This window comes from Phoca vitulina, unplaced genomic scaffold, assembly GCF_004348235.1.
Source record: "Phoca vitulina isolate PV1807 unplaced genomic scaffold, GSC_HSeal_1.0 scaffold32, whole genome shotgun sequence".
In the NCBI taxonomy this organism is placed as follows: Eukaryota; Metazoa; Chordata; class Mammalia; order Carnivora; family Phocidae; genus Phoca; species Phoca vitulina.
The window spans coordinates 1,086,897-1,103,102 of NW_022589735.1; the positions used below are offsets into that span (position 1 = coordinate 1,086,897).

At 55.5% G+C, this 16,206-nt stretch overlaps 1 protein-coding gene across 4 annotated transcripts in view; it reads right to left on the minus strand.

The window, feature by feature from the left end:
• The window catches only part of PSD2 (pleckstrin and Sec7 domain containing 2), a 54,525-nt gene that overhangs the window by 37,610 nt on the left and 709 nt on the right, over positions 1 to 16,206 (minus strand). Inside the window, exons 1-2 of one of the 4 annotated variants that reach the window (XM_032425212.1) lie at positions 9,374 to 9,596; positions 796 to 902 (exon numbers count right to left, since the gene is read on the minus strand). The gene's annotated coding sequence lies outside the window, so the exon portion shown is untranslated. Of the gene's footprint in view, positions 1 to 795; positions 903 to 9,373; positions 9,598 to 16,206 lie in introns of those variants that run through there. The other 3 variants (XM_032425211.1, XM_032425214.1, XM_032425213.1) reach the window with 3 other exon arrangements.

Sequence of the window (16,206 nt, forward strand, 5' to 3'; positions counted from 1 at the left end):
ATGATAATGGAACACTGGCAGGGCCAGGGCTAAATGCCAAACTAGCCACTTTCTGGGTCTCAGCTGTGCCTAAGACAACCCTGTCCCCCTCCTCACTCTCCCCATGGCAGCTGGAATGAACAGTGAAAACATAAATCACATTATATCCTTCTCTCACTCATAGCCCTCCAATGTCTCTCACTGCCCTTCGATTAGAATTTATTCTCCTTAGCATGGCCTAAAAAAGCCTGTCTAAGCTGGTTCACTGCCCTCTCCCCGGCCCCCACCCCATCAGCCACACTGGCCTTCTTTCTGCTCCCTGAGCTCATTCCCACCTCAGGGCCTTTGCACCAGCTGTACCCTTGGCCTAGAATGCTCTTTCCCTAGATCTCTAAGTGACTGCCCCTCCTGTCACTTAGGGCTCAACTCCAGTGCTGTCTCCTCAGAGAGGCCCTCTCTCACCACCCTGCACTCTCACACTACTCCACCGAGCATCAGGTCTGCTAAGCATCACTTAGCAGAACCGAAACTCCTTTTTCTATTTGCTTCCTTATTTCCTGCCCATCTCCCTCAGTAGGATGTAAGTTCAGGAGGGTGGGGACTATGTCACATTCACTGTCTCCCCCAGAGCCTAGCACCAAGCCTGGCAAACAGCAGGCACTGTTTTAAATATTTGATGAATGAATAACCTGGAGATTATCATCATCACTGTTGTAAGCAGGGGCTAAGAGACGTTGAGGAACATGCTTAGGGTCACAAAGCTGGAAAGTGGCAAGGCATTCTGCTTGGAATGATGTTGGACTGTCATAGGAATACCTTGTATGGTCACTTCCATGTAGAGATCCAAGTCAGGGACTGTGGGAAGCCCAAGGGAAGGTCTGGAGAAGGGGGCCCAGCAAAGAGGTTCCAGGACCCGACATGCTCTATAAGATAGAGGGGAGAATGCATGGGTACTGAGGCCTGTGTTCATGTCTGTGAGCAAGCATAGGGTGCAGGCATTTTGGGGCACAAACATACATGCACACACACACAAACACACATGAAGGGAGCTGGGCAGCCACTCATGAGGCAGTCCCCCTGGGTGATAGGATAGAGATGAGGAGCCTACAGGCCTAAGGGCAAGGTTCAGGCCAGCTAGACCAACATCACTGGGCAGCTCGGATTAAAATCATTCTGCTTTGGGAGAAGCCAGGAGCAGAAAAGGGACAACTCATTGCTTCAGGTTAGGGTGGGGGTTGGGGAAGATAGGCACCCACATTGACCACAGCAGCACCCAGTAGCCTCAGGTGGCTGGGTGGGTTTGGGAGGAGATGGGGAATACAGGCCCACTTGGTAGAGATGGGGACACAGGAGGCAGAGCTGAGGTGGGGAACCCATCGTGCTGAGTACTACCCAGAACAGGCAAAATCTAAGAGCCCGTGGGATGTCCAAGGGTACTTAGAGGCCAGGCAGGCTATATGTAGAGGGGAGTGGGATCAGAGAAAATCATTCTGGAATGTCATTATAGTGGCAAATCTGAGACGTGGGTTTTGCCTCCAATGTGCTAGTGGAGTTTGGGTAAATGAAACCCCTCTCTGGCCTCATTTTCCCATATACATCAGAGATTCCGAACCATTTTCAAGTCTTGGACTTTGAGCATTTGATGGCACTGCGGATCCCACCCAGACTCTCACATATGTGCGCAACATTTTGAGTATTTTTGAGAGGCTCGAGGACCCCTGAAGCCCATCCATATGCCTTGGGCATGAACTCCACAAATGGGACAGTCTTCAAAGACCTACCTCTGACACTGGACACTCACAGTGAGTTCCATAAGGGCTACTAGCAAGACAAAGAAAATGCTGGAAGTCTTCCATTGTCAGAGCTATTCCCAGCCCCTTGGGAGCCCACTCTGGACACCCCCATTAGTCCCACTGCCCTTCCCCAAACTCCTACTACATGGACTCCCTAGCTCACCTAGATTTTTGCACATGGGCTGGGATTGTCACATACACACACGAAGAGTTAAGTAAGATGATCAGTGAAAAGAGCTGGCATGTTGTAAGTGCTCAGAACAGACTTTGGCCAGTTGTGCCCCATGCCATTCACGGGGTCCAGGTTAAGCTCCAGGACTCCCCCAGGAAAGGGCTGGGCCACTGACAGCAGGAAGTTCACAGGCAGACCCCTCAGTGGAGGCCCTGGTCCCCTGTGCTCACCATGCTTCCCCCCAAGCCTCTGTCAGCCAAGGAGTCTGGAGGTCAGAGCTCTAAGCACTATCTCCAGGCACAGACCAGCCTGGTCACATGCCTCTTCAACGTCCCAACTGCTTGGGGCAGGAGGAGTAACCAGGATAATGGGAAGGGGTGAGCCTTGGGAACCTCCCCCCTTCCATTCCTCAAGGTGACCCTAATCCCTCCAAACCTACTGGGTCTGCCCAACTTGGAGCACCTCATCCAGCGACAAGGGCCTCAGACTGGGAGTCCAGGACAGTGGGTCAGTGCCCTGACTGTATGGTCAGAAAGACCTGCCTTCGAACCCCAGCTCCACTACCCACGGGCTGTGTGAGCTCAGGAAAGCAGCTCACCTCTCAGAGCTTCAGGGCCGTCCTCTGTAAAATGCGGGGTGCTAAGAGCATCGGCCTTGTGGGGCTGCAGGGAGGACTGAAGGAGATGGTGTGGGTGCAGCGCTCAGCTCAGAGCCGGGCACAAGCGCTGCTTCCCAGAACCCTCTCTCAGGCCTGCAGAGGAAAGGGCTGGCTGCCCCCACTGGGGATGGAATGCGCAGAGAGCAGCACAAGACGTTCAGTGGGCCCTGCAGACATTGGTCCCTGGCAGCCTGTCAAGTGGCTTCTGAGGCAAGGGCTTCAGGGGCCCAGCCTGAGGATGGAGGCAGGAGAATGGCTCCCTCAGGGCCCAGGAAGTGGGCCAGAGAGAGTGCCCCACCCTTTCCTGAGGCAGGTGAGGACCCTACAGTCCAACACTCCCACCCCAGGCCAGGCTCCCTCCTCGTTTCCATCTCAAGGCAAAAGAGCAACCCTAGGTACAGGGCAAGGCCAGGGCCACAGGCTTCCCTGAAAAGGTGCCCCAAGCCCTTCAGGTGGTGCCAGCCAGGGGTTATTAAGGAGCCCAGCATCACCCTGCTTTCTTCCACTCAGTTTGGCCTTTGGGGAACCAGCTTTGCCTTGGGTTGTGGGCATCTGGATGGCCTTCTCTTTCTCATGGTTGGGCAGGCAGTGGTCCCCAGGGCAGGGTGCACATTTGCATCTTATCTGCATGTACCCCTCAGCCTGCTGGGACTTTCAAGCGCCCCTGGGCCCAACTCTGCAAAGGTCATTCCTTAACATCTCCCCATGTGCTTCTCTCCCCACCCCCCAGCCACTTGGCACCCTCCTTTGCTTAGCATCTGCATACATCGGCATGCTGGTTTGGAGGGCCCTCAACCCTGATGAAACTCACGTCTGCTGTCAAATCCCAAGTTAGCTTTGTAGCTGGGGACTCTACCCCCAGCTGACTTCCATACAGGGTGAGCCCTCCGTTATCTGGGACCACGTGGGACTTGGCTGTTCTGGCTAAGTGACTGGCATTGCTCTGTCTTCCTGGAGCTTCATAGGGTACCTGGGACTCACTCTGCTTCTTGAGCCCCATTTGACCCATGAGCCTGCAGACTGAGAGTTCAACACCAAGGGCTATAATGGACTGAGCAAGCACAAGTCCTCCCAGTCAGCCCTGCCTCAGCTGATACGCCTGACTGAGGGCAGATCTCAGGGCCTCCATCTCTGAGCAGCTGCTGTCTCCAAGTCTGGCTCAACAGCCAAGAGAGATGAACCAAGAAACTTCATCGTCCCTTCTCTCTGCCCAAGTTTTACTTATCCCCTACTCCCTAGATCCTCACATTCTGTCTGTCCACCACTCCCCAAAACCTCTCTACTTCTCTGCATCTTCCCCTCTGACTTTTCCCCCACTCCTCCCCAACCTCTTGATGTTGTTGCCCCACTTGACCCCACCCCTGCGGAATACCCCCTCTCCCCCACTTCTCCCGCCTGCTCCTGTCTCTGCTTTAGGATTTCAGCACAGGGTGTGACAAAGGTTGTGGTCTCCTTGAGGCTGGATGAAGGAAGCAGCATGTGCATGAAGCCAGCAGGTGTGAAATGGGCTGTAGTGGGCCATTCCACTATTGCCGCCCGTGCCCATCATTGAGAGTCCCTCCTATTCAGCCATAGCCCACTGCCAGAAGATGTGGTGCCTGGTAAACAGCCTCACCCCTTGATGGACAGTACATGGGGCAGGAGAGAAAGAGAGGAGTCAGGAATGACAACAGCATTTGGGCAGGGTGGAACTGCCATTCCTGAGATGGGAAAGACTGGGTGGAGCTGGTCTGGGGAGGAAGATCGGGAGCTCCACTTTGGACAAGTTGAGTTTGAAGGGTCTAGTAGACATGGCAGCTGAGATGCTAAAAGAACTACTGGAGCTCAGAAGAGAGCTCAAAAGTGGGGATATAAATGTGGGAACTGGCAACACGTAGGTAGGTGTACTTAAAGCCACAGGACCTGATGAGATCAGCACAGGAGTGGATGTAGATGAGGAAGACCAGCCATGCAGGGGCTGGGTCCTGTGACACTGGAGTGTCGGGGGGGGGGGGGGGGGGGGGGGGGGTGAGCAGAAGGACACTGTGTAGGATCAACCACGAGGCCAGAGGCAAACAAGAATGGATGTGCTGGAAGTGAAAGAGAATATTTCAAGAATTGGGAGAAACTGAATGTGTCAGATGCTTCAGATGAGGACTGAGGCTTGGCCACTGAGGGTAGCAATATGGAGGTCAGTGGTGACCTTGAAAAGAACAGTTGGTGGAAGGAGGTGAAAGCCCAGTTGGAGTGGAGGCGAGAGAGAGAGAGAGAGAGAGAGAGAGAGAGAGTGGGAGGAGAAGACCAGGAGATAATGAGTCCCGACAACCCTTCTGGGGAGCTTTGCTACGAAGGAGAGCAGAGATGCTGTGGCAGCTGGACGGAGAACACAAGAGAGCCATCTTGTAAGACAGGAGAGACAAGAGCAAGTATCTGCTGGTGGAAGGATCCAGTACAGGAAGAACTTATGCAGGAGGGGGCCCTGGCTTCAGCGATGCCCTCGAGCAGGCACAGGGGATAGGATCTAGCACACAAGGGGAGGGGTAGCCTTAACCAGGGACAGGAACGCCTCACCCCCAGCGACAGGAGGAAGGCAGAGCCGGGGGTGCAGGTGCGGTAGATGGGTGAATGCAGCACTGCGAGTCTGAGAAAGTCTTGATTGCTTCTATTTTCTCAAAGAAGTAGGAAGCAGTATCACCAGCTGAGAGGGAGGATGGGGAAAGAGGGGCAAGGATGGAGGGTAGAAGACAAAGTGTGAAATAGTCGGCAGGTAGGAAGAGAGGAGATGGACTCAGGACCCATGGTGGGAATGTGGGACAGCACTAAGGACTCTCCTGAAGCTCACAGTTTTGTACTTCAAGTGAGACCAGTCAGGGTAGTGGTTTTTCTCAGCCCCGCTCAGCTGCACAGGTGCAGATGTGGAGCGGGCTGGACGTTGGATTTAACCAGGGCTGGGGTTTCACCAAGAAAGTATGAAGAAGCAAATGAGGTAAGGGAGTTGGGGGTCTGCACAGGAGGGATTATCCTGAGTTTTATAGTGGCCCCTGGGCCCACGCTGAAACTCCTTCCCCTGCTGGGGCCTGAGAGCCCCCCACCTGTCCCCTGCTGTGAGTCATGAGTGGCCTTCCCTCTGCCCTCATCCCGAAATGAGCTTCTGAGAGGGCGGCCACAGGTGGCCACCAAAACCTGAGAAATGAGCTTCTCATGCACCATTCCTCTAACCTGGAAAGTAACGTGGACCCCACACATTCAAAACTGCATCCTCCATCACCCTTCCCAGGCCATCCAAGACAGCTCTCCCCACCTCTAGTCAGACGCCAGTGCCTATCCGTTCGGCCTCCTCAATCTCTCCTTATCCTCCACTCCACCTCCCACCTGCCACATCTGGGTCCTAGCAGGGCCACCACACCACCGACTCTGTTCCCACCGTGCATTCCCTCTGCGTGCCATACGCAGCAGCCCCGAATCCAGTGCCCTACTTCTCGTACTGGGCCACATCATGGCAGCCGGACTGGTCCCTGTCCACCACACTGGCCCTGCCAGTCCCCCTCCATCCTCCTCACACACACCTGTCCCATTACTCTCCTCTCTAAAGCCCTTGGTGGCTCCCAGGGTCTTCAGAGAAAGGGCCAGCTCATCATCCCACATTCCAGGCCCCGCCCCCTTCCTTCCTGCCTTGGCCCCCTCCATTCCCTCTCCCTCACTACTTCCTGCCCCCAGTTGTGGCTCACCCCCACACCACCCCTGAGGTTGGGAGTTCCCGGAAGACCTCATCAGGGTCTGCTGAATCACCCTTCTCCAGTATGTGGTCTGAAGTAGGGGTTCAGTCAGTTTTGCTGACCTGGTGCGTGGATGACCAAGTGGATGAAGCTTCTGGAAGCGGAAGGAGAGAGGAATGGAATGAAACAAAGGGATTCCTTAGCCAAGTGGCCTCACTTCACTGACCACCTATTACAGGACAAGCTGAGGACATCTGCCTCCCGATGAGAAGCACTGAGAAGGAGGCAAACATCACCTATGGGATATTCCTGCCAAAAAATGTTTAAGGTGGATCTACTCATGAGCAAACAAGACAAATTCAGAATGTGGGACATTCTACAGGAAGAGTGACTGGGGCTCTTTAAAATTGACAATGTTATAAAAGACTTAAAAAAGGGGGGCGGGGCAGGGCGATTGTTCCAGATTAAAGGAGAAGTAACTAAATGCGATGTGTGATTCTTGATCAAAACTTATTTTTACAACAGCTATAAAGGATATTACTGGTACAACGAGAGAAATTTGAATATGGATTACATACTAGGTTAAACTGCGTCATTGTTAAACTTCTTGAGTATGACAATATATAGTCATCACGTAGAAAAACGTCCCTGTCTCAGGAAATTCATGCTGAATTACTCAGAGGTGAAATGTTATGATGTCTACAACTTACTTCCAAAAGGTTCAGGGAGAGAAACACAAATGTGGGTAAAATGTCAACAGTTGGCAAATCTAGGTCTCCAGGTGAAGGGTATATAGGTGGGTGTTCATTGTACTGCCAGGTGTGACGAGACAAAAAGTCAGGCGGGCAGGAAAGGAGTGGAGGGACACACTCCAAAGAGGGGAGCTCAAGGCCCCACTTGCCTGGGCATGAGTCAGAGAGGCAGCCCTGCACTCCAGCAGGCCACGGCTGGATGCTAGAGTCAGTCGGGGCCAGCACAGCCCTGGAGTGGCTCACCACCTAAAAAGGATCAGATCCCTAGGAAGACTTACCTGTGAGCAAACCCACTTAGAAGGACAAGGGCCCTGCAGGAAACAGCTGGGTCCCAGGGAGACCAGCAAGGCAGCCCTGCCCCACCTCTGCCTGAGCTGTGGCAAGAAGCCAGGACCGGCCCAGGCTCACCACTCCCCCCAAACACCCCTCAAGGGGCGACAGTCTAAGTGTATCCTCCTGTGTGAGGAGCCAGGCTAAATATGGAGCCCCAGACAGAAGATGCCGCTCAAAACAGATTTTCCTGGAAAAGACCATCTGGCAAAGGATGTCTAGAACATCTTCTGTCACGGGCGGCCGTGTCATTTTCCTGCAGGCAAATGTCCTGAATGGGACTTCTTCTCTAGAAGACCCTCGCTTAGTGCCTCAGTTTCCCCCAAGGCCACTCCCATGCTCCACATGGAAATGCACATAGTCACCTCCCTTCTAAATTGCATCTCTGGGAAGAAGAGAATGAGATTGGGGACACAGGTCCAAGCAGCAGACAGTTCTGCCCAGGTACAAATCCTGAGCTTCAGTATCCACCTCCACAAAATGGGAATACTGGTAGTATGTCCCTCTAAAGGTGGCTGTATGAGAGTACTCAGCCAGCGGGAGTGCTCCATGCACGGAAGCTCGGCAACGTAATGTCCCCCTCTCGGAGCCCCTCCCTCTCAGTGCTGTCAATATATTTCCCTATACACTGGGGAAAGGGGGCTCTTGGGTGGGCAGGCCTCTCCTCCAGAGATAGGAGGTGAGTAGGGGAGGCCAGCTGGCCCATTTTACTGATTCAGAGATCCCAGGTCACAGAACTTGTAGCTTCCCTGGGAGGTAGGGCTCCTAACCTTCCAGGGAAGAGGGTGGAGAATGACTGTATTTGCCCCAGGATAGGGGGTGGGCTTGGAGGTAGTCGTAATGCCTCGTACCCACTCTCCCTCAAGCTGCCTGAATACCCCCCCATTAAGTAGCTCTTGCTTCCAGGGTCTGGAAGAAGGAGCTAGGGAACCTAAGAAAGTTCAAATGCCTCTTCTTGGACCCAGGCTGCCCATCTGCCCTGGCCAAACCCTGAGCCCTCTCCCTGCTCCCCATTCACCCACCCATCAAGCTCAGCTTGGCTTCTCCTGAGCCTGCCAGGAATTTCAGACCCACTTCCATTGTGGCTAGTGCTTCTGTCCCTAGTTTCCTTCCAGGGTCCCCCCCAAGACGGCCCAAGACAAAGGGGTAGGCTGGGGCAGTGCCCCCCCCCCCCCCCGGGCCTGTGTGGAGACAATGTCCCCTGTTCTGATTCAGGGAGTCCCCAGATCCTCCAGGGACAGCAACAGTCAGAATACCTCCTCTTAGGAGGGGGCCAGCTGGGCAGGGTGGTCCCCACATCTGGATTCCCTGCCCCACCCCAGCCCCAGCAGCGGGCTCTAAGGACCCCTCCCTCCCTGCGGCTGCCACGGCCATTATGTGCCTTCTCAGCCTTGCCCGCTGCCTGCCACGCCCCCATGCAAGCCCCTGTTCCAGCAGCAGAGTCCAGAGCGCGGAAGGCCTGGCCGCCAAGCCAGGCTGTCAAAGTTAGGAAACTGGAAACAGAAATAAATCCTCAAAGCTGCTCAGGCCCCGGCAACCACCCAACACCCCGGGTCCCCTGCCACCAAGCTGCCACTGGCACCCCATCAATGCACACATGTACCTCAGATTATACAAAAGGGGGGGATCCGGAGGCAGAGCCCAGAAGGCAATCCGGCCGGCTGGCCCTGAATGGCCCTGCAGGCTGGCCTGGGGTTCTCTGGTGGCGCCCCCACTCCCTGGCCCAGACCCGGCCAGCCCCGGGCTTCCTCTCACGGCCCCATCTCCATGACAACCGTATCCTTCGGATGCTCCAGCCGCCACGGAATTGATCTCAAAATGTAGCTTTGTTAGCAGACCCCAGCGGGCATGGAGGGCGGAGGGCGGCGCCCTCCAGCATGCCTTACCTCCCCCACCCCCAACATCCCCTCCTGGCCCCCAACCCGACTTCGGGAGAGGCGGGGTCCCAGGGAACGAGGGCCCTGGGGACGAGGTGGCCCCGCGGCCCCACTCACCGCTCCTGGTCCCAGTCGCTGGGTCCAGCCTCTCATGGCGGGGCCATGCGGAGGCCTCCGCTGGACTGACCGTCCCGCTCCGCCGCCGCCTGTCGGGACTCCCCGCGCCCGCTCCAGTCCCTTCAGGTGTCAGAGCCGAGGCTGTGGAGAAGCTGAGCAGAGATGGGGGGACGGACGGCAGGAGGGAGGGAAGGAAGGAGAGAAGGAGGGAGGGAGGAGCAGGAAGGGCGGGGAAGGGCGGGGGGACTGCAGGCGGGCGGTTAGCGGGAGCGGAGCCGGAGGCGACAGCGGCCACTCTGGCCGGCCCGCCCGCCACGCCTCCGCTCCCAGGTCCCCAATGTGTGCCCTGAGCCGGCCAGGGAGGGTGCGGCCAGCCCCTTCCCGCACAGCCCTGCGCCCGGCCCTTTAAGAAAGTGGGGGAGGGGAGCGCTGCGAGGTTCCGCACCACCCCCCCCCCTTCCAGCCGGCCCCAGCTGTCCTCTAACCCCGGGTCAGACCCAGCCACCGCTGGGGGTGGGGGGGGGGCAGGACCCTCAGCATCAGACCCTGAGCCCTCAGGCTCAGCTCAGCCCTCCTCCAGGTGAAGGAGGGAACTGGTCCTTGCCCTGCTCCAAAGGTCTGTTCCTCCACTAACTCTACTCCCCCCACACACAAGCCCAGAGAGACCCCACCCAGAATGCGGGACATGGTGGCCCATCTCAGAGATCAGTAAACTGAGCCTGCCCTACCTACCTACCTACCTACAGAGACAGAGAGAGGCACAGACAGACCTGGGGTATGGGGTGAGAAGGGGGGCTCAGGATAGAAGATCAGACAAAGGAGAGATACACTGAGGGAGGGAGAGGGGAAAGGTGGATCCAGTCAAGAATGCAGACTCCCGGCGCCAGGTCAGGGGAAGGCTACCTAGGCAGAGAGATACAGATGCTGTGGGCTGTAAAAACCATCTCCCAGGGGACCTGCCCCACAGTTCCCCCCATGCTGGTCACTACCTCGAAGACCTTCCCCACTCAGGACACTAGCTCTGAAGAAGAAGGGTGACAAGAATGCATCTGGACTAGACACCCAGAAGAACTTCCTAGCCATGAGGCTCATACAGGGCAAGATTCCACCTCTCACACAGGTAATAATGGGCCCCCACCCGTAGGGATCTACAGAGACCAGAAGCTGGGGGGAGCAGGGGAGGGAGAGCAGGTCTAGTTCCACTACAGAGGGAGATCAGGGTAGAGTCAGCCCTACCACCGAAGGCCACTTTCCACAACTGTCCTTCCACTCCAGCCCCCAGGGTCTGTTCACTGCCCTGGGCTCCTTCCCATCTCCAGATCTTTGCAGGCGTTCCACCCTCTGCCAGGTCAGGCCTTGATCCTGCTGTGCTCAATGAACTCCTATTCAATCCTCAAATCCCTGCTTAAACGCCCCTTCCTCCAAGAAGCTTTCTGTGACCTTCTTTCTACCTATACACACATACACACACACACACAGAGTTAGGGGCCCTCTTCTTAGAGAGCAGAGGGTGAGAGAAGGGAGAGAATTTGCTGACCTATTCAGGGTGTCTAAGCTGTCCAGGATGGAGTAATTGGAGATTCAGGGTGTGAGCTGTGATTAGTCTCCTCCCTCTTCAAGCTGGGCCACAGCTGAAGCTGGGGTTTTATCAACCATGGTAGACACTTCTGTTATTACCTGTACATCCACCATGTGCCAGAGTACACAGTAAATGCCTTCCATGTGTTATATTTAGCCCCCAGAACAATCCTGCAACCCATTTTACAGATGAGAAAGCTGAGGCCCAAAAGCACTGGCCACTTGCTTAAGGTCCCAGGAGGTCTGACCCTGTGGACAGAGCTGGGTAGTTGAGAGGGCACTTGGGCCACACCGCTTTCCTGCCCATCAAACCCAAGGAGATTGCCACAGAGCCCAAAAACAAGGGGTCCACTCTACTGCAAGTGCCCAGGATCTTCTTGGAGGGCACAGAGGGAACACGGCTTCCCTGCGGTCCTGCCCTCTAACCTTCTGCCCTCTGCTACCTGCAGGCAGGGATGGGTGGCAACCAACAGGAGCCGTGAGCGAAGGAGAGGTGACAAGGCTTTGCTTCCATATTCCCCATGCTCAGGAACCATGACCTCAAGTCACAGCCAGACAACCTTTCTGAGCCTCCACTTCCTCAACTACCCAGTAAGGATGGTAATAACCTCTCTCTTGTGGGCCTGGGGTGGGATGAAAGGAGCTGTTATGCTCAGTGCCCACCCACCCAAGACCTGACCCCCAGATGCACTCAACAGGCTGTGGTTATTCCAACCGTAATGAGTGACTTACTCATGGGATAGATCATTCACTCTCTGTCCACCTAGATGGACTGTGAGCCCCCTGAAGGCAAGGTCTTTCTTGTTCACCATGTGTGGTCAGTACCTAATGCGATAACTATACGCAGGAGGAAAGAATAGAGGCAGGGAGGGAGATACAGCCATCTCCCTGCTTCATCTGGCGCACAGAACCTAGTCCCTGGCCTGGGTCTGCTCCCCATCGCTGGCAGCTCTGGGAGCCTGTTGCACTGGGCATGGGCTGGCCAGGGCCAGAGGCCTGGGCTCTAATCTAACCCTTCTGCTTCCTGGCTGTGCGACCACGGGAGATCCCCTCCCTGAAACTCACTGCACCATGCGAAGTGCAACTAGCCCAAAGGGCTCGAAGGGCCGTCGCAAGCCCACGGAAGGCCCCTGTGAGAGAGAGTGCTGTGGTGCACTGGACACAGGAGACAGAGTTATGGTTCTTATTCCGTGTAGCTACTTTTGCCTCCTGAAAGAGTACAGGGTCGGCATCTCCCCACCCGGCAGCCAAAATGCACTACATTCCTCAGCATCCCTCCAGGGGAAAAGAAGATCAGCAGCTTCTCCCCACTCCTCCTCCCCCACCTTTCCCCACCACCTGAAGGTGAGTTTCAGGAAGGCGGGTGCTGGAGGCTGGACAGGGGCATGGGGCCCAGTTCCCAGCCCACTTAGCCCAGCACAGCCCCTGCCTCAGTGAGACCTCTACCTGACCTCCTGCCCGCCCAGACCCAAGCAGGGCCTCCTCCTCTTCCTCAGCCTGAGCAGAGTGGGCCATCCCGGGAGGAGAAGAGGCCAGGACCTGAGACCCACCACCTGGAGGAAAGCATATGGATCCAGAGGAAGCTTGGCCCAGAGAGCATCTGCAACACCCAATGCTCCCATCTTCTAGCTGGTAGACTGAGGCCAGGAGATGAGAGGCTGTGTAGGGATTCCCCAGCCAATCCTGGAGTACTCGGTGAGCACCTACTATGTGCCCAGCCATGCGTCAACCCTGCCCTTGCCCCTTCACCCCCAAGATAAAGGCCCCAGCCCACCTGTCCAGTGTCCTCTCCCAACACCTCACACCTCAAATGTGATGCCCTAGGACCCCACCCACCCTCATACACCCTGACCATTTCTAATAACCTTACTTTGCTTATGCTGGTCCCCTGCCTAGGATGACTTCTCTTCACTCACTTTCTCTCGCTAGTTCCTCTCAACCCTCCAGCCCCCCTCCAGCTATTATGCCATTTCTTTTCCCCCATCACAGCAAAGCTCCTTGAAGAAGTTATCCATGCTCTCCAATTTCTCTCCCATTCTCTCTTGAACTCACTCCCATCTGACTCTCATCCCTTCACCCACACTTCTTCCACTGACACTGCTCATCAAGGTCACCAACACAGCTAATGAGTATGGATATACAGGTTGGGCACTGCACAAAGGCACCTGGGGTACACAAGGGGTGGGGAAGGAGCTAAAATCCAGCTTGCTGTCCCCTCACCATGCTGTACCTGGAACAAGGCGACATTGGGCTGGGGAGAGACACCTTTTCCTTTATACCAAGGTATCTCCCTTCTGCATGCCCGTACACTGGGTCCACCTAGAGGAGCCGGCTCTTTCTCCTTTTTATACAAAGGGATTAGATAGACTTACTGGGGCCTGGTCCTTAGGGACCACTGTGATGTCAAAACCAAAAGTCAATTCTCACACCTCATCTTAACTTATTGGCAGCATCTGCCACACTTGATCAGCCTTCCTCCTCGAAACAGTTCCTCCCGCTGACTTCCAGGACTCCTACTGCCCTCCTATATCCCTGGCTGTACCTTTTCACCCTCCTTTGCTGATTCTTCCTCCACTCCCTGGCCAACAAGTACCGAAGGCCCCAGGTGTCAGTCCTCTGTCTTCTTTTCCAGCTCCCTCTCCCATGGTGATCCCATCTGGCCTCAAAGCCCATCTAAACCCCAAGGATCTTCCTGTGTGATTCTCCAGCCCGAACCTCGTCCCTCTCAGGTCATACCCAACACCTGACCTAAGGTCTCCACAAGGATATGCAAAGAGCAGCTCCAGTTCATCCCAACCAAAAGTGACCTCTTTGCAGATGCTACCACCTTCCTCCCATCAGCTCAGGCTGAAACTCAGGCACCGTCCTTGCCTCCCACACCCCACATGCAAGCCCTCAACACACCCTATGGGATCTACTTTCAAAACAGGTCTCCAATTGGCCACTGCCCATCAGCTCCACTGCTACCACCTGGCTGCAGCCGCCATCGCCCCCTCACTGGTCCCCCTGCTTGCCCCGAGCCCCGCTACCAACATTCCCAACACGGCAGCCAAAGAGATCCTGTTCAATGTCAGCCACATCATGTCACTCCTCTGCTCAAAATCTTCAAACGGCTCTCATGTCACTGAGAGTTAAAGCAAAGCCTTACAATGGCTGTAAGTTCCTACATGATGTGGGCCCCGCCACCCGTCTGACCTCCCTCCTCTCCAGCCACAGGGCCCTCCTCACTGATCCTCTAACACATCAGGCACATTCCCACCTCAGGGCCTTTGCACTCACTATGCCCTCTGCCTGAAAGTCCTCCCCCAGGTGGCTGCATGGCTTAGCCCTCACCCCCTTCAGCTCTCTGCCTAAAATACTACGAGTCTCCCCTTGGCCGGCTTGCTTTTCCTCCAGAAGACATCTTTATATCCTGCATGCCTACTTGCTTATTCTGGTTATTGTCTGTCTTCCTACCACCCCTATCATCACTAGACCATAAGCTCCAGGAGAGCTGGAAATTTGTTCTTTCACTTCTGTCCACCCAGGGCCTAGAACATTGCCTGGCCCATAGCAGGCACTCGGTAAAGTGCTCAGATAATGAACACACCAGCAGATAAAGAAAGGAAATAACTACAGATACTAAAGTGTACTCTGAAAACAAAAACGGGGATGTGACGGCCCCTAGTTAGAAGAGTGGGAGCGCCTTCAGCCAGGTGGCCAGAGGAGGCCTCCCTGAGGATGTGCCCCCAGACTGGGCGCCCCCAGACTGGGCACACCCTGTCCCAGCACACAGAGCACCACCACCTTCCCCGATCACAGCACACATCACACTCTGCCATTCCTGTCTGGATAGTCCATGAGGGCAAGGACCCTTCCCACTCTTCTCTGGATCCCCACTTCCTCCAGAGCCCAGGGCCAGCATACAGTAGGCACTCAAAGGGTGATAAAGCCAAAGAATGGATGGATGAGAGATCAGGGACAAAGCCATGCATGAGCCATAGGACTCTGACAGAGCCCAAGGTAGGGAAGCTGTGTGGCGAGGAGCAGGCAGGAAGCCACAGAGGCCTAGGATGGAATCCCTGGGACCTCAGGGTCTTCTCTGTATAATCCCCCGCATCACCTATGACTCCTCTGTTAGCTGAGAGGGAGTGTGGGGAGGAAAAGCTATTCTCACTGGCCGTCCTGTGGCCATGAGGATGATGGCTCATCCATTTGTTCAACAAACATTTACTGAGCAACTGCTGTATCCCTGTGCCAGGCCATGGGCGGGGGGGTGGGCAGGGCCCAGACAAAGTCCCTCCTTCGACAGCTCACAGCCTATTGGATGATTTCCCAGAGGAAAGAGCCCCTCTTCTATCTATCTATAGGTACGTAGAGCTGCCGGGAACAGGCCACTTCTCTGCTTCACCCCAGTTATCACAAAATGAGATCAAATTTTAAGTATGAGTTTTACTAGTCTCTTACCTACTACCTCCCTGGACTGGGAACTCCAAAGAGGACAAGAACTGGGTCTTTTTACTGCTGGGTCCCCAGCGTCTAGCAAGGGCCTGGAGCATTGTAGGAGCTCAATACATACTTGCTGAACAAATGGATGAATGAAGAAATGAGTGGGAGAATATAAGCAGGACCTAAGGATGGTAAAGATTTGGGCTTGCGGCCAAGAGAAGGACACGTTGGGAAAGGCCACACAGCTGAGCAGGCCTGAGATGTGGGAAGGTCTCCGGGAGGACAGCAAGGTCAGGGGCAGGAGGAAAAGGAGAAGGGAGACTGCTCAACCTCTGAGAGTTGCCTGTCCTACCCCCATCCCCCAGCAAACAGGGCCCTGACAGCACTGGGCCAGGGCTAGTGGACAAAACCCCATAAGGAGTGCCAGGGACTTGGAGTACCTAGAGCCAGTCGGCTGCGGGCCCAGGGCACAAGCAAAGCCTGGCCCAGAACTTTGTCTGAAGGCCTTTGTGGGCCTCTGGGAGCCTGTCCAGGAGGATGCCGGGAACTGGCTAGGGTGCTATGGGGTGAGCACTGTCCTGCTTCCCGAGGTCCATCTGACCCTCCAGGCCTGGATTATGGGGGTTAGAAGGAGGATCCCCATCTGCCGGCCAAATCCTTATCCCTGGGGAGAGAACACCACCCTATCCCAGGAAGTCGGGCCACTACCTATAGCATTAGGCCAGCAGATCCCATCCTGGTTACTGAGGCCCAGGGAAGATACAGCTCCGCTAGAGGATGCACAAAGTTCGGCTTGAAGCTGACCCTCCCCTCACCCAGCGTTCCCC